The sequence below is a fragment of the Chinchilla lanigera genome, unplaced genomic scaffold (assembly GCF_000276665.1).
Source record: "Chinchilla lanigera isolate Chin_1 unplaced genomic scaffold, ChiLan1.0 scaffold00038, whole genome shotgun sequence".
Lineage (NCBI taxonomy): Eukaryota > Metazoa > Chordata > Mammalia > Rodentia > Chinchillidae > Chinchilla > Chinchilla lanigera.
In genome coordinates this window covers 11,959,830-11,982,902 of record NW_004955439.1, presented here as the reverse complement: position 1 = coordinate 11,982,902, position 23,073 = coordinate 11,959,830, and the positions used below count along the sequence as shown (strand labels likewise).

General features: G+C 40.7%; 1 long non-coding RNA gene across 1 annotated transcript in view; it reads right to left on the bottom strand.

Moving 5' to 3' along the window:
• The window catches only part of LOC106149175, a 29,684-nt gene extending 7,722 nt beyond the window's left edge, over positions 1-21,962 (bottom strand). Inside the window, exons 1-2 of the long non-coding RNA XR_001235169.1 lie at positions 21,885-21,962; positions 2,326-2,431 (exon numbers count right to left, since the gene is read on the bottom strand). This is a non-coding gene — a long non-coding RNA (uncharacterized LOC106149175). The remainder of the gene's footprint in view (positions 1-2,325; positions 2,432-21,884) is intronic.
• Between the last annotated feature and the right edge of the window lie 1,111 nt (positions 21,963-23,073).

Sequence of the window (23,073 nt, the reverse complement as noted above, 5' to 3'; positions counted from 1 at the left end):
TCTCTCTCTCTCTCTCTCTCTCTCTCTCTCTCTCTCTCTCCCCTCCTCCATGAGGTCCCTACCATGATGCTCAGCCATGCCACAGGCTCACAAGCAATGGAGCCATCAACCATGGACGAAAACATATGAAACTATGGGTCAAAATAAACCTTCCTCCTTTAAGTCTACTTATATCAGATATTTTGTTACAGTGACAGAAGTCTAATGTAAGACTCAAAACTAAACTTAATCAACATCAAATGCCAATAATCTATTAGTTATTTCCTTTAGCCCAATGGCACAGAGTTCCATTTTACAGATGAGGACAAAATGAGCATGGAGAAGCAGCTGTGCTCAGAATCACTCTGCTGATAACTGTTAGCAGCAGCCCTTGGCTTTTAGCCTCTCCAAGCTCTCCATAAATTGTGACACCATCTTCTACCACCCTGGCCCTGAAAATCCTACTAAAAGTCAAAAGCTAAAATGTAACTACATTAGACTTCTCAATCCTGTACTTGTACGTTTCATTTTTTTACTTTTTAGAATCTAAATATTTACCATCTTACATATATTTCTATATAAAATTCCAAGTCTTCACTTTGGTTTATGAAGATTTTTCTATTCTGCCTTTTCTTGCTTCTAAGAGAAAAAAATAACAAAATAACCACAAAAGACAAAAACAAAACAACACAACAACAATAAAAATGATACAGAATTGTAAAACAAGACGATAGGAAATTATCAATGGTTGCTGTATTACACATCTTTTCTGCCTTTTAAAAGTTAATAATCACTCATACTTTTGTCATTTATGTTGTCAGCTATGCCTTTAATAAATGTATTAAGCAAGAGACACATGATTCACCAACAGCTCCAAACATGAACTGCTTCACATAGGAGGTTTTCAATAACATTTTGAAGATAATATAGAATCTTACTAAAATCAGACTATCTGATAAAATCTTGGCTTCCCCTGCTGACATTTGTAGAGGTGAAGACAGAAGAAGAAATAAAAGGAAAAGCTTACTGGTTGAGATGTTTTAAATCACAATATTAAGGCCTGAAGCCCCTAGAGGTCATCCTTTCTTGAAGCGACTGCAGAAGGAGATGGGGTGTTGGTGAGGGCCAGACTAAAGGGCACCTAAGTCAGCAGAAAACCAAGCAGGCCCCTAGCCCAACCATCGCCCACCCACACTCTACTTCACCTTGATTTACCCATGGTTATCTTTTATGTATTGTGGTTTTGCCTAGGGTTTTGTTTGGGAGAAAACAGTACCAATATAAAAGAAGATGGAAAATCAGCCTCCTCACTGCACAGATGCCCGCCCAACTTGCCACATGTACATGGTATATTTCAGTATTAGCCACACATCACACAGTACCATTCATCATTTTCTTGTAGACGAGATGGAAAAATATAGTGTAATTTGGTTGGATTTTCAGCGGATAATACATGGTGCTGATTTTGATTACTGAATTGATTTCAGCCTGAGAAAAGATCTGGTGCTGTGATTTAGAAATGTGTAGGACTTTTCCTAATGACTTGAAGAAAACATCAAAGGCATGTTTGCTGTATAAGTAGAAGATAAAAATATATGAGAAACTACTAAGATTAGAAAGTGTCAAGAAACTTTTAGTTGCATTGGGCTAAGAATACACCAAAATGAAAGGTGCAATATTTAATATGAATAAATGCTAATTGCCACATTTAGATATTGAAAAGCAATGCAAGATTACAAGATAGAGTGGCCTGACAATAGCACTGCTTATGAAAAAGCCAGAGGGAGTCGTGATTAATAATAACTACAACTTTTTAAATGCACACTCTGTGTCACTCAATCTCAGTCAAGAGTATAACACAGAGTTAATAAGAGCTTGAGCAAGGTCTGTTTGCAGTCATATAAATAGAGTGTTCGGGTCAAGGCTAGGAAACAGCTGACCATAATCTGAACCGGTCAAAGCACCAAATGGAGATTATGGCTTCAATCCCAGATGGCACACTGTAAGAGGGACCTTGATAAACTGGGCTCTAGGCCAAGGAAAACAGAACGGTGAAGGCTCTATAAACCATAGAAGCAAGCAAGTGTGAAGGGAAATGGTGTTATTTGGTTGAAGAAAAGAAATCTTAGGAGGTAAATGATAGATGTTTTTTAAAATTTTGCAGGTCATATTGAAGAGGGATCAGATGTACTTTGTGTAACAGCAGAAAGCAGAACTAGGCTCTGTAGGGTAAAGTTGAAAGTAACAGATGATATCAGTTAGTATTGCTTGGTTATGAACATGAAAGCATTTCTGACTTGTTTAAGCAAAAAGATGCATTTACTGGATGTATGTGAGAAAACTCACCAGTTCCTAGAAAGGGTAAGAGATCAGACAGGGGACTCTCAAGAAACAGGTGGCTTTGGAAGTTCTTGGTATCAGAAACTTCTTCACCATCTTGCCTGGCATGTCTCTGGAATAAAAGAATTCCAAGTATGTCATTGATCCTTGTGTCACTCTGCTCAAGATCCAAGTCTCGGGACCAAGAGATTTATTAGACAAGTATAGTCACATGCATGGCCCTGAGTGTCCCAGGGAAGTGAAGGGAAGAATCTGACAGGACTTCCAGAATTCCTTTGCCTTCCACAGCAGGAGGACACCCATCTAGATTTATTTGTCCAAACTAGGCTGCTTCAGTGGAAAACAGGTTATTCCCAAAAGAAAAATTATGATTGTCTGAGGAAGGACTCAAGATACCCCAAAATACTCCATGTAGATCAAGATGAAGAAATACTTTAAACATTAACATGGCCCAGACATTCAGTGTCCAGTGAGGTCGTCCTCACTCAAGATATTCAAGCACAGGTCAAGGGTTCCAACTGAGAGGACTCCAACCTGAAGCAGGAGAGATTGCTGGCTGAACTTGGAGAACCTTTAAGGTCTAAGCTTCTGCATCTCTAAATAGTTTTTAACCTGGAGATATTTCAGGTTCATGTGAGAAATTTTTTCAAGTCATTCCTGCTTACTCCCTTCCTTGTTCCCCAGATTCTAAATACCCTCTGCATCCCTAGTCACCAACTAAGAACCACAAACACCACATCTGAAGATTCTACTGCTCATTCTGTGCTTTATGTTGGTGAAACAGCCTAGAAAAAAGAGACATAACGTTAATTAAATGAGAAAGTTCTTTTTTGTATGTAGAAATCTTTTAAAGTATTAGGAATGTCTAACTATAGATTTAGGCAGTGTAAGAAATATCTGTGAAAAATTGAAAAGAGACTTGGTTGAAGAAAATTAATGGTTGGACTTATCTAACAATGCTGCAAATGTTGGCTTCCTTCTGCTACTGCTATTTTCTTTGGAAGAGGTCCAACCTTCCCCTTGCATAAGAGGAGACAAGAGCTGTTTGAAGCCATTAACAACACCAATAGGAGGGACATTTGAATTAATAACCCGGAGGCCGGTCAGCCAGGAGCAATTTTGAGCATAATCTTTTCCTCTGACTTTTTTTGTAAGACTGATACTTTGCTATATTATACTTGATCCAACATGCCACTGCAGAGCCAGATAATTTATCTTCCCAACTCTCTTTGTTTTTTAAATTGACCTAACTTAAGTATTTTAATTTATTTGCACGGAGAACCCTTCTGTGGATTGTGTTAGGTGTTACGAGTTGTAATTTCAGAACATAAAGAATTCCTTGGAATTTAGCAAGAAATAAGAAGTATAAAGGCATAGAGAGATGTTCTTGAAATAATGCTGTGAACAGAGTACGATATAAAACCATGTAGAAGACATGATCTTGCTTTTGTTTCTTGTAAATTTACACAAAAAATTAGTGTTATTTCTACTCTGTTTGTCTGCAAACTCCAACCTTTGCAAAGTCTTCTGGTAAAGTATTTCTGGAGGCCTCGGGCAGATGCCTACATTTGCTCAGGAGCTGGTCCCAGAAGACACTGCACGATCTCATTGCTGATTTCCACTTGTCTGGCTCAACCTCCCCATACGAGGCCTTGCATCTGCCCAGGGTTCCTGCCCTGTACCCATGGCACCCTCCCAGGGCTTCCGTGAACTGGGATGCAGTGGACCTGCCCAAGAAGGAACTGTCACTTTCTGTGAAGGCAGACAGCTCTGCCTTCCTCCTGTTCACACAGCCTTTGATGGTTTTCTGAGAGCGACACTGGAACAAGAGGCCCTCTGTGGTACTTTCTAGGGAGCCGTGCTTCAGGGACCAGGTTTTGCAAAGCTCAGGGCCTCACAATGTGGGAGCATCACTGTGTGCCAAGCTCTGGTGGCCTGAAGGATGAGTGGCGATGCCACTTCCCAGTGGGATCTTATTGGTCTATCTGGCTGGCAAAACTGTGACCCAGTGATCCAACAAGAATATAACTAAACAACCATGAAACTTCACATTGAAACTTTGGAATTTTCCAAGACCCTTTGTGTGTCTAAAGCTCTGTGCTTCTTTTCTCTTGCTCTTCTGGGCATCTGGCTCCTCCTCTTGCTGCCTTGCCACACACACCCACTTCTCTATCCAGAGAGGAGTCACAGGATTGTGCTTAGCTTCTGACCAGGTTTCAAACATCTGCACAAGGCACCACTAACTTGAGTAGCTCAAACTTAGTGCATTTGAGGTTGACCCTACCTGGCCTGGTCTAGAGACTCAGGTTTGAGCAAGGACACTGGCCAGTTAAATGCTCATCACTCTGGGCCCCAGGGCCACAGAATGGTATGTCATTATGTCTTCCTGCCCTCTCCAAAGGCATCTTCCATCACGATACCCACTTACCTCTGTGTGACTGCAGTAATCATCACTGAGAGAAGAGGCCTTGAGGGACAACCCCTGCACACCCTGAAATATCATTTCCTTTTAAAACACAGGACAAAGCAATGTCACAGCCAGATTTCCTGTTCCAAGGAAGCATCTTTCCTTACCCTTGCACACTATGACAGCTGAAGACACAGTCAAACCTGCCTTCTTTGTACTTCTTTGATATTCATGATGAGAACATCCCAGTGTACAGAGCTGGGGCTAAAGGAATGTCTAATATTAGCAGTAAAACTCACATTTATCATATTCCGATGACCAGTTTAGAAGAGAAGACAGCAACAGTGGAAAGATCCCAGGAACCTCTACAAGGGATTAGTTCAAATAACTGTGGAATGTCAGTGCCTCCCAACCAATGCCCAGAGAGGAACGCACTTCTCGGTCTCAAGATTAAGGGCCATTCAGGAAGGGATCACTGGAACTATCACACACTCAGAACATTCGTGTTTCCAGTGAGGCTGGTATTTCTGACTGTTATCAACACAATCGTCATACGATCACTTGACAGACAAGCTCACACTAATGCTGGGCCCAGCCTGTGGTAGCCATTACTTTCATCCTGGGCTGGAGTTACCATGGCCAGAGCTTACCAGGATTATGTGGTGAGGTCAGGAGAGCCAGGAACTGAGCCCGGAAGCAGAGGCTAAGCCGTTTGATGGGCAGACCACGGCTCTAGCCACAACATACCTGGCGAAACAACATCATGGACAAGCCTAGAATGTGTGGTACCCTGACCATGCTAAGACTGCACCAAGACCAGGCTTTCAATTAGAAAAGCATATCTGAATATTTTAACATGTTATTGGGACCTTTTGCTTAAATTTAGTTGAGCTTAGATACTTGCAAGAAAAATAACCCTGTATTTTATTCAAGTTACTTCCACAAATAGCTTTATTCTGGTCTCCTTTTTTCAATAGTATTAAAAAGGGGGGGGGGGTTTACCTCCTAAACTTGACAGTTACTTCCATAAGGCTCAAAATTGCAAGGTGTGAGTCTTCATTACACAAATATTTATTGAGTACTTATTATGTGCCAGGTACTCGGGACACAATGCTGAAGACAGCAGAGGTAGCTCCTAGCTTCATACAACTGACGGTGGCTGGTGGGCAGCAGGCAACAGGTAAACCTAGTCTGTTGATCAGACTTTCCTGCACTGGGGCAAGACAATTCTATTCAAGTCCTCAGCCACAAGGTGAGAAGCAGCCCTAAAGTGAAAAAGAGGCTCTGTGACCAGAGCACAGCACAGCTGCAGACATCCACAGGAAGAATGCTTTAGTAGTCCCTCTCCCTGAACCCTGCCACCACGTAACGGACACGAGGAATTGAGGGAAAGCCTCTGGAATGCCAATGTAAACAAGGACAGGTACATTAAAATATTCTGTAAACCGCTATGAAGTATAGGATATTATTACTATTATCATAAAAGGATAGTGGCAGCAGGACTGTGTTGCTGACATGAGACCAAGAACCACTACCTTTACTTCTCTACACTCTCCATTATCTTTCTATTCTGTCTTTATGGTGGCATAATTTACACACCAAATCATGAAGTGTGTTATCTATTAAGTTTTTTTCCATTGGTTTTTGACTCACATTAAGTCAAATAGTTATATTCTAACTCTATAGATACTTAAAACTACACATTTAACTAGCATATGTTATGGATCAAATGTTGGTGTCTCCTCTAAACTTGTATCTTGAAGTTCCAACCTCCAAGGTGACTATATTTGGAGAGAAGGCCTTCCTGTAGGTATTTATGGTTGAATGAAGATGGGATCTTAATCTGATAGGACTCATGCCCTTCTGTTAAGGGGAAAAGACACCCAAACTCTCCCTATGTCTGCATGAGCACAAAAAGAAGCCATATATGACATAGTAAGAAGGTGCCCACTCACACACCAAACGTAGAAGCCTCTGAATGAAGCTTACCTTGCCAAGACCTTGAACTTGAATTTCCCAGACTCTGAAATTATGAAATAAAATGATTGTGCAGGCAGCCTAAAGCAGTACATTTCCCAGCTATGTGTAATTCTTACACTTGGTTGTATATGCAGGTATACCACTTTTCCTTTTTTTCCCCTAATGATGATTTTTATTTTCAAATGATAGATTTTCACCTGTTTTAATGGCTGGAATCTTGATCTTCTATACTCTAATAAATGAGTTTAATGTTTTTAAAATGCCATTTCCAGTTGTTATAACATATTTGTTTCCTTCTGTCAGACACCAATAAATGTTTGGAAAGGTTGAATATTTAAAAGGGTATTTTAACTGAAATATGGACTTGCTTGAAATATGTTTGCAAACTAATTCCATTTGCCAGCCAGTTTCCATACTTTGGGAAGAAATATGACAAAAATGAAATTAAATCAAAAAGGAAGGCCAAGCTGCATAAAAGACTCCCAAACAAATATAAGCAGAAATCAATTCCATGCTCTCTGGAGTAATTTACAAAACAAGTTGTAATTTCTCTCATAGTCCAAGCCACTGAAACAAAGTCCAACCACACGTACATGCAATCGTCATATCAGACCACAGGGTGACCCCTGTGGACACGCACTAAGAAGTGAGAAGCAGAAAAGTCTGGGGAGATGCAAACTTGACCTGAAACACAGCCTTGGCCTTCTCAGTGGTGCTCTCTCTCTCCACTGCCCAGTGAGGGCTGCACCTAGGGGACAAGAGGTCACCCCTGGGTAACTGAGTCCTCCACTGCTTCCCCAGGCTCTGCCTTCCCTCACTCATTCTCCCCATGAAACTTCATCTACTTGGGCCTCAGCTTTCTGTTAAGAAATTGTTACACTGATATCTCTGTATCATGGGGACATTACAGCTCAATATGTCATACTTTCCCACCTATTAAATACATTTCTGTTTAAACCATGCTCTTGTAGAGCTCATCCTTCAACAATAACTTTGATCACACCAGTTCCACTCATTAGTCTCTAGTTGTATTGGTTTCATAGAAACAATGGTCATCTTTATCAAGTTTGACTCATTTTTTTCTCCATGGAAATATAATATCACATACTTCTTCATGGTTTGAGAAAACTCAGTTGCCCTAAATAACAATAATACTAAATGCTACTCTTAAAAGGAAGTAATGTTAAAGTGTAACTTAAAATCTATTAGCACACTGATATCTGAATGACCCTACTCTATTTATTTTTGGTGTATTGTATTACAAAGCAAATAAAGTTGTGTGAGTAATACAAAAAACAAAAAGGAATTGAAAGTTTAATAACTAGGCAACAATGCCCCAAAAGGAGACAATTCCCCTGGGACTGAGCTTCCAAAAAACTGAAATATCCCAGAAAGGATGGCATAGGGGAATTTCCCATATAAGACAACCTCAAAGCCTATGATCCCCAAGACAGCTTCTGGATCTAAACTGTTTAGCAGGCCAGAAAAGGGTGACATAAGGATGATCTGTCTCCTGTTCATAGGGCAGTTAGACTTGTTTCCAGAAGAGGTGGTCAAGTCCCCCTGGTTCCCAGCCCCCGGAAAAACCATCCACAGATGGAAGCTGAACAAGTAACACTCTCCCTGGGTTATTATCAAGAGTATTGTGCAGAGAGGTTTCGTAAATGCTGACACTGGAAACCCAGACTTTTATCCATTTGCTAGAAACTAGAATTCCCAGAAATTTGAATCTGAATTTGAAATTCCATTATTATCTTTACATAAGACCAAGATCTAAAATGAGAGAAGTCCTCTGAGGAGTGGGCTGAGCACCTGAAATAATTGTCTACTGATTCATAATGTAAACACACGGGTTAATTTCCTTCTTCCAGAAATCTGCCAGTGTACACCCAAAATTATTGTACCTATGTTCAACCATAGAAGCATGAGGCATGAAAGGCTGCCAGCATGGCCTGGGCCTTTCCTGGTTTAAGAAAATAGATCTGGCTTTGGGCAAGCTTTCCAGACTGACACACTCTCCAGACATGAATGTTATTTTATCAAGATATATAATGACATAAAAATATTTGTATTATCAATATATCTTTTTCAACTTCAAAATCTGTGACAGGTCTGCAAGTAGTCTCATTTTCACAGATCAAGTACACCAGTCAGAAATATAAATGAATTTTGGAGGAGACATTATGTTTATTCATAACAGATTGATATTATATGTAGTTTGTGTACTAAAAAGCTGAAATAGGTTGTGCAAACCCTTCCCTGCCCCCATAACCTAAAAAACAGAAGACACCACATGTGAGGCCTCTCACTGCAGGGTCTAATGCTTTACCTTCAAGCAGGACTTGGATGGACTATCTTTTCACTTCACTCCTTTACCTTGACTTTTTGCTCACCGAAAGTATTACCTTTATTAGGGTTGAGGGCTGGTCTCTGAAGTGGGAGTCCAAGGGCCAGGGATATAGCTCAGTGGGACAAGCACCTGCCTGAAGTGGGAGTCCTCTAAACAGGTTCCTTTAGTGAGTCCATTCAAGGCATCCCTTGTAAATATCCTACCTTGTTTAATTGTTTTCAATGCAATATACCACGAAAAGCAAAGAGTTGATGAAAAGAAATGAAATTGAAATGTGGACCTGCATAGAGGCAATTGAAGGTTCTTTAAGGTGTTGGTTTCTTTTCGCTTATTACATTGTGGGATCTGAAAACACCTCTTGAATTTATGGCCATCACCTTCAGGGAATTTCTCCTCCTCTCAGATTCTCCCAGCCCACATGGCAAAGTAGAGAGTGAAATCTCCTAGTCAGGTTCAGACTCCTTTGATAAAGCAATTGAATAAGGCAACAAAGAAAGTAGAAACAGATCAGGAGCCAAAGGAGCCCATGAGCAATTTCAGTCTGTAACATGACTGAAACAAAAAAAGATGAATAAGACTGTGTGTATCAATAAGCTGTAAGTACTAATCGGTGTAACAAAATACAAACACAAATGCTGAGGCTTTCCAGTGTATTTGGAATTAGTCTAAATAAGAAAGGATCTCAGGGGTGGATTGATCCATCCACCATCCTTTCACCTGTCCCAATGGCATCAGTTTTTCCTCTTCTACACTTCGGGCACAGTGCTAAATGCCAGCAACTCAGAAATGAAGGACACATGGTTCCTGCCCTCATGGCATGAGAATGGATGGAAATAGGGAAAATTAAATACAGTGTCATGCAGTGAAATGTACCACATGACTGCGCAGGCTGCTGAGCGAGCATTAGGAAAGAGTAGTCAACCACTCCCAGAAGTTCAGGAAAGGTTGTTCTAGATAAAGTTGGTACCAAAATGGAACCTGGGAAGTGAACAATAACAATAAGTGAAATAATAATATATGGCAGACACTGCTGTCATATGCAAGAACTTGTACATGCATTAACTTGTTTAATTCTCATGAGACTCTGCAAGTACACCTAGAATTTCCACGTGTCAAGAAACACAGATTAAATATCTTCCCCAAGTCATGTAGTTCCCATGTGACTGAGCTGAGGCTTAACCCAAGGCATCTGACTTCAGAGTACCTACTTATATAATACTAACTTTGCCAGACAGATGCAAAGTCACATGTTTTAAGAAGGTTGGGACCATAGATCTTGTTAAGTAACAGGGAGAGCATGACAGTGGATGACAGTAGAGCTTAGCAATTTAAGGAAGCAGAGGATGACTTGAGAGCCCTTGGCTTCTCACACCAGGCTAAGTGCATCCATGGGTACATGCAGTGGTGACGCAGGCACTCAAAGTCACCTGATCAATGTAATACGTTATTTCAGCCTCCCAAAGATGGATGAGCGACAGCTTTGATGCTTTCATCTCATATCAGATAAATCTAAAAATATAGTTTTATATTATAGAATAGGGTATAAAAATACCACATTCTTTCCTTATTTCTTCTTCCTTCTTGATATGTAATTTAAACTGTTTAACATATTTAAAAATAAAACTTCATGTTACAAAGTAATTTGCATTTATTTAACTAAATAAAAATCATAAATATATAAAGTTTAAAATTCTTTAAATTAAAAGTCATAGAAATTAGAAGTTATTTTCCTTCCCAACATCCGTCTGCTCTTATTTTCCTAAGGTAATATCACTATTCATGCTTATGCAACTAGGTATCAATGCATATGGGCAAATGTAAGGTATTTCTGTATTTCCTTTTGTGAATATGAAATCAGTGTACAGTTTATACCACAGCTTACTTTGCCCACTTAGTAACCCACCCTGGATAATTCTGTGGCTTCTTCTTTTAACAGTCATTCTATATTCTACACCATCAATGTTCTCTTGTTCTTCTATGGATTGGTGGTTTCCAGTTTTATGCCTCTCCAAGCAATGCTAATGCAAATATCTCTGTCTATCCATCCTTCTTTACTGGCCTTTAGACTTTAGAAGTTATACACTGTTCACTGTACTTCTTATTAAAGACTCACTCCTAGCTTTGAGGGAAATGGTTCCCTGGAATTTGTGCCTATGTCCAGCACGTGTCCAGGCCTAAAATTTCAATTGTGCCTCATAGTCTGCCTCTTACAGGACACTGCTTTTCTAGCAATGGCGTGAAGCGATTACTAGCGAACAGAAAGCCCAGTGTTCTTGCACCGTTTCCATAACCTCCATAACTGGCACCCTTGAAGCAAAAGCTTTTTCTAAAAACACAAATTGGAAATTCTCCTGTTGTTTTCTGCTTTAATCTTAAAATTAAAGTTGAAATGCCCATGGGGAAAAAAAAATTCCAGGTTGGCAGCGGGCGCTCTTGGACTGGGCCCTTAGGTGGAGACAGTTGACATGGGACAATCCGAAGCCAGGGGCTCAGGTGCAGGCGCCAGCTCTGAGTTAGAAGAGTTAGGTGCTTTTATTTCTTTTTTCACTTCCTTTCTCCAATATTTATATCTTTACAGTCTCAAATTGATTCTGATTGGCAAAGAAGTCTGAAACAAAGTAGCAAGTGCGGGAGTTCTGCTTTCTCCACACCGCGAGCCCCAGCTCTCTGTGCCCAGCAGCCGCGGTCAATTTCCAGTTTCTGAGCCTCCTCCCACTGCTCCTCCCTCCACACCCCTTGCTGGTCTCACTTTAGCATCTCTTGCTCCGGTTAGCCACCCTCGCTTTACACCCCACCCCAAGGTTACTGGCTATCTTAGTGCCCTGTCCTTCTTTGTAGGTGGGAGCTCCCAGAAGTGGGAACTTCATTGTTTCCTTTACAACCAAATCCTTGGTACCAGAACAGGGCCTGTCGTAGCAGCATATAAGGCCCTGGGTGGCCTCTGGCATACCATGTACTCCTCAGACACAGTTCCAAGTGTTTCACGCATTCTTTCATTTAATTCTCAAACTGGCCCTTTAAAGATGTGGGAGCTGAACTAGACATGGTGGTGCATGCCTGTAATCCCAGCACTTGGGAGGATGCCGTGAGTTCGAGCCCAGGCTGGACTACATAGCAAGACCCTGTCTCAGAAAAGCAAAAAACAAAACAGCAACAACAGCAAAGATGTGGGAGCTGAGAGGCAAGGGCTTGTGTTCTTAGGCCCTGGGCTGTCGCATCACTCTAACACATTCCCTTGATCTTCTCACTAATGGCTGCAAATGCCTTCTTCATACTCGTCAGCTCATCCCAGATGTTGGCCTCTCTGGCAAGAGTCTGCTGGGATCTGCGTCCCATACTTGTCTTAAATGACTTGCTTATATGCTCTTCTTATCAGTTTTGTAACCGCTCTTCAGATTTACAGCTCACTGGAGAGCTGGGGCTGCTGCTGCTCTTTGGGGGGAAAGGAGAAAGAATGTCCTTCTTGAATTCAATCAGATCAGTTGTAATTACAAGTCCTGAACCTGGATCGGATACACCAGGCCCTCTGGAGATTTTCTTTACCCAAATCCTGGGTCATGGAATCATCCTATCTTTCCCCTGAATTTTAAGAAACAGGCAGTCCACAAATTTAGAGTTCACAAAAAATTGCGCATGTCTGACTTTCCCTTGCCGGCTATCACAAACTTTCTCCCAAAGTGCCCATAAGGAACTGTGCACACACAAACTCCACCTTGTTCATTAAAATTTATCCAGGGTTGCAGTTTCCCTCATTCTTTCTGTTCCCTCTGGGAAAGGAAATTGTCAGCAAGCTAAGTCAGGAATTTTCTGGAGGTCTGCTGTAAAAAGAACGAGGTGTTCAGGTTAGGCTCAGCTTGATCAGCTTCTCTATCACCCAGGCTACACCTTGGCCCTATGCCTATGCTGCCATGTGTCTGGGCACAACTGTCATCTTCTCTGTCCCTTCACAGGGGCAGTAATGCCCCCCCAGCCACAGACATCTCTATTCATCTTTTGTCATAGTTCTGCCTCTTCAAGCTAATAGAAACCTGCACCCCCCCTTTCTCTCTCTCTCTCTCTCTCTCTCTCTCTCTCTCTGTCTCTCTCTCTTTCCAGAAAAATGCCTGGTGGACAGGTCGGTATTTGCAAGATTCTTCACCATATTTATTTTGCTTACCAGTTTCAAATTTTGCTATGTTGCTGTCTCTCCTTCCAGCTCCTTGCCCCACCCCACTCCCACCCCCACACACTCACACCTACTCTTCGAGAAGCAATTCTAGGTGGCATCTCCCAGACCCCAGCATGGTGCCCAAGTTATGAGTGTGGCTCCAGCCAACCAGAACTCTACTCATGAGGGTCCAGCTTCAGCTCCCAGTTTATTCCCCATGTACTGCTTGTTCTCAGCATCAGGCCTTCCAAAAGAGCTCACCAGGCCCCGCAATCTGGGCCTGGCTATGGACAGCTCCAACTGAAGATGATTTCTCCTTCCCCTCCCCTACTTCTCCTTCACTCCTTGTCCTCACACAGGACCCTGGTTGTCAGCCCTGTGCTTTCTGTGCAGCTATGTGTCTCCTCCCCTCATTTATTTACAGCCAGTAACTACTGTTGCAGGTCTTTGCTCCATCACTAGTCTTACAAACTAATCAGAGGGATAAATAAATTAACAATAATAATAAAATTTTAAGTTCTTCCCTTGGAATATAAACAATGGGCTATTTGGAAATGAGAAAAGAATAATTATTTCTGTTTAGCTTGTAGGGGAAAGCTGCCATGAAGAGCAAATGTATGAGTTGGGCCTTGAAGGATGAGTAGGAGTTCTCTAGGAAGGCATTCTAGACAGCAGGGACTGTAAAATGAAGCACAATGGGAAGGAGTGACATGAGAATCACAAGGGGTCTGTGTGACTACTGTGGGGTAGGCAAGAGGGACACACTGACCCTATGGCGGCACATAGTGCACCCTCGGTAAGTATTCATGTTGGATGTTGAATGAAGTAGAACAAAGATTTAAAGAGCATCTGTGTTATGCAGGGAAGTCTACACTTTAATTTGTAGGTGGTGGGAATTTACCACTTACTTAAGCCAAGGAAAAGGCATGATTTTACCTGGGCTTCAGAAAACGGATGACTCCAAACACTGTATAAAATAAATTTCAAAGTGAAAACTTAGGAGGAACTAGAGAAACACACTAGCTCTTTTGCAATGAGTATGTTGGATTTTCACCCAGTTTATACCTTCTCTTCCTGTACTGGCTCCAAAACTTGGTTGTTCTCACAAAATTATATTTACCACCCTTCATAATGAAATTCATTATGAAATTCATTTGATACTGATGGCAATGGCTTCATCTGTCTTCACAAAGGCCTCTGGAACCACTGGGTTTGTTTCTGGGTCTCGTAGTAGTTTTCTTCCGAAACCTCCCTCCTTCTTACACTTACTTTCGGATGCAGTCTGCCGTTCTCTAGGCAATCCAGCTTTCAGCAGCCTTTCATGGATTTGCGTTCCCTCTTTCTCCGTTTCCATGTTAAGTCTCACTGCTTGCACAGCCCTGTCACTTTGAATCAGTCGCTTGCTGAGCTAAGTCTTTCTTTTGCATGGTGCACTTTTGGTGGGTGCCTAATAGAGACGTAGCACCTTGCCCAACTAGAAGTGACTTTAAGTGTGGACATTCAAGACTCAGTGTTAGGCCATCGTGGGAACTATTTTGAGGCTAACAGCTTTGTGGGCATTGGTCAGTTCTCACTGTACACTGTATCAAGATTCATAGTTCTTCCAGGTTTCCTGCCAGCCCCCACCCAACTCCTGTGTTGCCATAACTCTCTGAATGCAGGCGCTTGAGGGGAAGAGTGTCAGATGAAGTAAAAAGGTGGCTGTCATCCTACATTATCCTGAGTAAGATCCCCACTAAGAGGTATTTAAGCAAAAATAAGATGTAGCTAAAGCATTTCGAGCTGGAGAAGAGATTGCTCTTTTAACAAAACAATGATAAGATTTTTGGATCAAATGTTTTCCTCTTTGTTTCCCTGAGATACTTTCTGCATAATTCTGCTCCACACAAAGGAGCCCTGAGAACTTCGAAGTCTTGCTTTCTGCCAACATGCTCAGTGTTGGGATTAGCATCACTCACCAAACAAGACAGGAGAACAGGCTCCCCACACGAACATATGCTCTTGAATTTCTAAGCCAATCTCATTTATAAAAAGTTAAGCACCCATGACACAACTTGTGATGGATCCAAAAAGACTTTAACTGCATTTTGTCAAAACAAGTGCTGTATTTAAAAATCTAAAAGTATCATGACTCTCTGTCTCTCAGTATTACACGACTCACTGTACTACCTTACTAATTTTATTATTTGTGGAAATTGCACCAATTCTTAAACTAGCAAACAAGAAAAGATTAGTGTATAAAAAACACTGAGTGTAGCACAAATTTCTTTTGTTTTGTTTTGTTTTGTTTTGTCTCTTTTTTTAAAATAAATGCCTCAAAGAAATTTTTATTCTTAAGGTGTTTTGTTGAGAGTGCTCTTATTAAATTTCTAGAGACTTCCAGGACAACCAGACACTTAAACTACAAACTGGGAGGGAACAAACAGCAGACCTCCAGAAGGCAGAGTTCTTTGCATATCTCCTGAGGCTCAGCACCAGAGTCCTGTCAAGGGGACAGTAGAGTCAGCGGCCTACGATAGACTGAGTTATTGGCCCTAATTTTTTACCCCTACTTGTATGAATTCTTCCTTGATTTAAAATTGTATATTTTGCTCATCATAAATGTTTTGGCATTAATTTTGATTTTTTAAAAATATTTTATTAAAGTATCATTTGTCTTGATTAAGTATCTTGGCACTCCCCTAAACTTTGCACTGAAGACAAGGGTCCACTCACCTCACCCTCATCTTAGCCCCGTCTACCCCCTTGGCCATATGACTTTGAAGTTCCATCTCTAAACAGTATATTTCACTTCCTCTTGACTTTAGAGTTGACCCTGGGCCCACTAAATGAGACAGAGGAAGGGATGGTGTGTCACTTCCAGGCCTAAACCTCAAAAAACCTTTCCTCTGACTCCCTCTATCACTGAGAGCAGAGTTAGCCTTTGGTCTCACAAAGAGAAGCTGCGTAGAGCAGAGAAGGAAAGGTATATGGAGCAGAAACACCGCAGGCCCCACATCCAAACAAGACAAGCGTGAGCTGAAAACATGCCTATGGTTGCGATTGTGTGTTCTTTGTTACATAGAAATGTGTTACATATACCAGTAATTACTTTATCCTACCTGTTTGGTGTGAGGTAACTGTGATGATTCCATCCCAACTCATTTTGTCAGTAACTGGTTGGGGAATGGAAATGTTTAGTTTCACTGAGGACAATGTGATGTAAGAGACATTTGTTGTAGTCTTCAGGGGATATTATTCTTTTATGAGATATGTGAAGTCCTCTCCTGTTCTCTTTACTTCTTTGTGAACAAGGAAACATGTAACCTGATGACCAATTGCAACCACCCAAAGACCTCCATAGGCAGTAGACTGAGAACAAAATCAGTCTATAGAGGAGTGTAGAGTGTGACAGTCACAGGGAAATAAGGCAGAAGCCTTGATCAAACCATGCCTGACTGACCAATCTCTGGATTTTCATATACATGATTCAGTACACATCTGTGCCATTAAATCCAGTTTGAATTGACCTTGTTTCTTGCAACCTGAAGAATTCTCACTGGCTGATTCAAACCATCTGACCATTTCTGGACTCACTTTAAGACTCTTCACATTACTGTAGATGAAATGGATGAATCTCTGAGTAATCTAAACTAGAGCTGGAGCATAAAGCTCATGGCCATTACACTTCTTTCCCACACTTCTTTCCTCTGGCCTCCCCCAGAATTCCACACGACTTCCTGCCTTCTTCACTCCTCTTCCTCCCTGAGTGTGGCTGTTATTATAGAGTAACTTCTCACTTTCCCCCGTGACACTCTTACTTTAACATGAATAAGAGAGGAAACTAATGAAATCAATTAACGTATTTTCATGTGATAGAACATTATACATCCATTAGAAACAATTTAAACTAGGGATGATGGGGCGTTCCTATAATCCCAGCACATGGACAGGCTGAGGCAAGAGGCTAACAGATTCAAATTCCACATGGGCAAGACCCTGTCTCAAAAAAATTTTTTAAATGTTTTAATTTTTTAAAATAATTATTAATTCAGGTGACATTTATTACTGCTCTGTTCCAGGGACTATACTATGAAAAAATACTTGATGACAGGGAAATATCAAGTGTATTCATTCACTGTACAAGAATCAATCTATGGGGATATGGCTCAGTGGCACAAGTGCCTGCCTGCCAAGCGCAAGGTCCTGAGTTTGACTCCTGACACCAAAAAAAAAAAAAATTATTACAAGATCTAATTTAGATTATAGTATTTAAATGAAACTTTGGCATTAGACTTTAAAATTGATGCTGGAATGAGTCAAACTTTTGGAACAGAATGAATGTGCTTGGTATACAAGAAGGACATGAATTTTGAGGTTTCAGGGACAAAATGATATAGACTTAATGTTTGTCCATATTTGTATGTTGAAGCCCTAGACATCAATGTCAGACCTGGAGGGAAGAAGTTTGGGAAGTAATTGGGTCAGATGAAGTCACATGGGGCCCCACAGTGGGGTTCATGTCACTGCGAGAAGAGGGAGAGAGACCAGAGCTTTATGTCTCCACCAGAGTTTTCTGAGGATACTGAAAAGTGAGCCAGCCAGAAAGTTTCTCACCAGAAACTGAGTCTGCTGACACCTTGATCTTGGGCCTTCTAGTCTACAAATCTGTGAAAAATAAATGTTATTTGAGGAAAAAATACAGTAAAATCTATACTTTTATACAGAAAATTACACAGTACCTTTGATAAGTCTAAGAAATATTGAAGTGTTCATAGTCTGCATTCATTAGAATTAGAATTATGTAATTTACTTCTTCTTTCAATGGGCCTTGGGATTTAATATATATTTACACAAAGGCGCAGGTGTCCCCGCCTGGAAAGGTGCGTGAACCATCCCGAAGTGGAGAAACCTCTGGGAAAACATGCCACACGGTGGGTCGCTCTTGGCCCTGCCCTTGAGAGCCAGAAAGGTCCGGAGTCCGCGGAGGAGCAGCTGCTGAACAAGGACTCGGAGAACAGGAGGGTACCGATGCCCGACGGCTCAGAGGTCGAGCTGACGGGGGACCCGGGAGCCATTCAGGAGCTGGAAACCAGGAGGACTTTGCGCAATACCTGGGGAGACGCTCTGGAGAAACCACTTTGAGGATGCCAACATGTATTCCGGCAGCCACTGATGATATCCTACCAATCTGTCCATAACTCTGTAATGTTTCTGTTGCTCCTATGCTATTCCATAAATGGATGTATGTTTGTTACTATGTGTTTTCAACAACAACCATTGAGAATAGTCAATGACTATTTGACTGATCACCCATGTATAGCTCTATTTGTTTTCCCTAGAGACCACTTTGGAGAAACCAGGGTATAGTACAACAACCACTGATAATTTCTTGCCATTTCCGTTTGTAACTCACTATTATTTGTCTATTTGTTTTCCTGAGAAATTATCTTGAAGATCCAATAGGTAAAGTAAAAACCATTGATAATATCCTACCACTTTGTCTGTAATTCGGTGTATCCCCCTACTGCTTTGTTGTCCTTCTTTTACTCTTAAAAAGAAAAAAAATTTAAAAATTAAAAATAATAATATTTATACAAAGTTACTGTGTGTATCAGTGAGAGACAAAAACAATCCAAAAAAAAGATATTTCAAGTAATCAAAAAGTCATATTTATATTTATTTCAAATTGCTTCTTGGCATGTTAGACTTGAAATTTGGAGAAGGGCAGAAGACCAGAATGGCTCTGCAGACCCTTTTTATTACTAAGTCTACCTCAACAACCTTTCAGGAAGGCCAGAAGAAGGAGCAAAATAGAGCACTATGAGACACGGCTCCGTGACAGTTCTACAGGGTGACTAACAACCTCTGCTCATCTAGCAGGGAGCAGTGGGCTGTACCTCTCACTCTTGACCAGCCAGCCAGTCTGAGAAAACCCAGACCATGCTAAGACACTTCTAGACACACTGAAGAAAGAGAGCTTTAAAAAGCAAAGGAAGTAGAAAGGGTGAGGAAACACTTGTACAATTTTCATCTCAAAATGATTCATCTCCACAAAGCTTTTATAAATAAGAGCGGAGGGGCTGGGAATTTAGCTCAGGGGCAAAGTGCCTGCCTGGCAAGCGCAGGGTTGTGAGTTCGGTTCCCGATACCGGAGAAAAACCAAAAAAAATAAATAAATAAGGAGGTGAAGAGGGGTTGAAGGGATTAGGGGGGATTGGCAAAAATAGAGAAATCAAGATATATCATGTACAAGTACAAATTCCCTATGGTGAAAGTTATCCTTATGTATATCTAAAATCTACCAATAAAATTAATTTTAAAAACTGATTCATCTCCAAATACAGTACCCTAATTTCATCTCAAAAGGGTAATGCAAAAATTCTATTGCTTTACTAGTGAGAATTAGAATAAAAATATAAATTGGATTATAAGGTTGGAATTTTCTACTTATAAATAGATTTTGATATTTAAAAGCAATGTTCAAATCTGCATTTTAACAAGCTAGACTAACACTTTTCATACACTTTGATAAAACTCCTTCACATATATCATTGCATATGGTTCTCACAATCCCCTCATGTGGCAAGACAGATATTCTTCTCATTTCTCGTGTGAGAGGCAAGGCTAGGATTCAAGCCCAAGTCTTATGAGATCAGGAGTCCTTTTTAACTAAATAACTTAGAGATATTAATTGTACTAACTAGATATAGAAAATATCTCATTTTCTCCTTTGTAATATATTTATTGAACTAAAAAAAAATATTATGATTACAGTGGATAAAATTTTCCACACATGAAAAAGCACCCAGCACACTTCCCACAATCAGTGGATGTTCCAAAAATATAAGATGACTGACATGCACTTGATCTTAACAAGGAACAGACATCTTTAGAAAATTATAGCCTTTATATTAGATTTTTCATTGCTCTTTCCTGTTCTTAAAACTCGCCTACATGCTTCTGAAGGGTTGCATCCTGGGGGATTAAAAAAAAAAATTGTCTCAAATATCAGATGATTTAAGGTGAAAATCTCTTAAAGGTACCAATTTTTCTTTTTCTAATCAAGGCAATATAAATTAATTTGGACCATAGTTTTAAAGAAAATCAATCTGATTTCAAACATTTCACTTGTAAAATGAGAAAAAAGTAAACCTAAAAACCACACGACCATCTAAAATTTTTCTTGCTTAGAAAAGTGTCACAGTTCGAGTGGTTTGCTGCTGAAAAAGGATCTAACTTGGGTTTGGTAAAGACTAGATACTCCTCTCAGCAGGAGAGGCTGTGGCTGTGAGGTTTATATCTGTATGACCAGGAAGCTCAGCCGTAGCAAGCAAAAAGTTAAAATCATTCAAATGGCTTCAAATGCTCCAAATATTTGGACTTATGAGGATCAGCTGTTTTGGCAATAGTGTGGACTTCTCACATTTCCACTTGAAAAGTGTCTTTGTCAGTGGGAACCTGGACACCTGACATTCTGCACTGGCCTATGTACATAGTCATGATGAACTTTGCCTGCCAGATGGGAAAACTCTCCTCGAGACTAGGGTCTGTGTTTCTTTAACATGACTCTGCTCTTTTTCCCACTGAAAACCCCCAGAATGTAGACAGCATGCAGCTAAAGGGGTCTGGCCTGCTGACCTTGATGAAGTCCCCAAGTTGAGGCAGTCTGTGTGACCCATGATCTCAGAATCTTGTCCATAAAGCTATCAGTAACCTCATACTAACAATTATTCCAATAATAATGCTAATAATAGCATCCTTGTCAATAATGCAGATTTGGGAGTTTACTTCACACCTTATCAGTCCAAATCTCGGCATGGAGCCTTGGAAGCTGCGCTTTAAGAATTCCCCTGATAACTTCCTTGAAGTCTGAGTAGCACTATTCTCAGGGTTACCAGAACAAGACAACCCCAAGCAAGGAAAGGTAGTATTATGTTGCTGAATATGGACTAGGAAAGCAGACACACAATGGCTCTCACAAGCCAATCAGCCAGCTCCAGGACACAATGCCTACGCGCACACACACACATTCACATAAATGCGCTCATCACTTTGTATGATTTTGTCTGTCTCATACAGCCATACCCAGGGAAGAAGAGTGTCTCTCATCCTATAATTAAACATGTGACTATTTTTTCTATTTGTCCATAGTGCTCCCCCAGCATACACATGCAGCAATACACACAATGTACCCAGAAACATAAATACATGTAGACACGTACACATACACTCATATATACACACAGGAGAAGGATGAGGTTCCACTAAGCCTAAAGAAGCAAATCTATCAACTTTTCTCAACTCTTTGCTCAGTGTTTCACCCTCACATTACCTCATTTGGATACCTTAAAACAAGATTTTTAATGTAAAAATAATTCCAGTGTCAACAGCAAGAATTGGCACTTAGCATTACCCAACATGGTCAAAGGCAGGATATTCAGAAATCCCAAATCTCCAGATTAGATAGCCTGCCTTTACAGATGCTTATGAATAAAAGGGAGGGGAAAGCCTTCCCCTACAGCCTAAATACACTCCCTTGTACAGTCTGTAATTAACTGCTTTTAAAACTTCTCCATGGCACTAGGAGCACCATTAGTCAAAATTCTACATTTTCTAGAAAAGAAATAAGAGAGATGATGTGAGTGACTAAGTCACCCTTCACCATTGGCAGCAGAACCAAGACAATAGCCCAGGCCCACCTTGGATTCCCAGCTCCTGGGTTCCCCACTACAGCCTATGATCTGGATTCCTGGAAGGAAGAAGGGATTAGAGTTAATTCTATATTCAGAAGTCCAAGAACAGATACTACTTGTTTTGAGAACTACATGTAAATTTTATAGGACTGCATAAAATAGGAAGGAACTCCCAAGCTCCTTCCCCTTATTTTTGCCTCCTTACCGCCTGCTAATGTTTGAATGTGTCTCCTGAAAAGTTCGTGTGCTGGATCTTTGATCTCCAATGCAGTAGTATTGAGAAGGGGGACATGGAAAGGTGAATGGAATTCTCCATTCATGAATTAATGGATTAGTGGATTGCTGGGTTATTACAGGGATGGCTCTGTTGTAAAAAGAGCTCTCTCTGGCTAGCTTGCTGTATTGTGTTATGAGATAACTTCTACCCTGATATGAAGGAAGAAGGTCCAGGTGTAAACACCATACTTTTGGATCTCTCAGCCTGCAGAATCATGCAACAAGTAAGTTCTAATCTTCATAAATTACCCATATTTTGTTATAATAGCCAACATGATGACACCTCTTGCTCAATCTTTCCAATGAGGAAATATCAAGATAATTGCACATGCAACCATTGACCAGACCACATTTGTGCTGGGGAAACATAATTGGATTTTCAAACATCAGACCAGGTTATCTCCTATTATGTTTCCATTTCCACATGAAGGGAGATGTAATCGGCCCAGGACCCACCTCTTCAGGATGGGTCCCAGACTCACTTTGCTTTGCCTGAGTGTTCCAATCACAGTACCATGTAGCTAGCCAGGTGGTGGCAAAATCCAAGATGTGAGTATAAAATGGGAGGAGAGAGGTAAAATAGAAGTCTAATAAGCTATGTGTTATAGCTCAGACTTCTTTAAAGGAAAAAATGTGGGGAAAGACATCTTATCACACACTTGCTCAGTTAATAAAAATATAAAGTTGATTTCTGCCTGCTATTATTGTTCTAGTCTGTATTGTTCCCTTTCCCTCTCAGGAGGAACAGTATTGTAGAAACACATCTTTAGGAAGACCACAGGGGAAAGGCGAGAATGAGCTATCACTGCATGTGTCATGAACAAATCATCCTACAAATATTATGTTGACTAAAAGAAGCCAAACTTGAGAGGGCACATGCGATATGTTTCCATATATATGAAGGTCACGAGCAGACAAA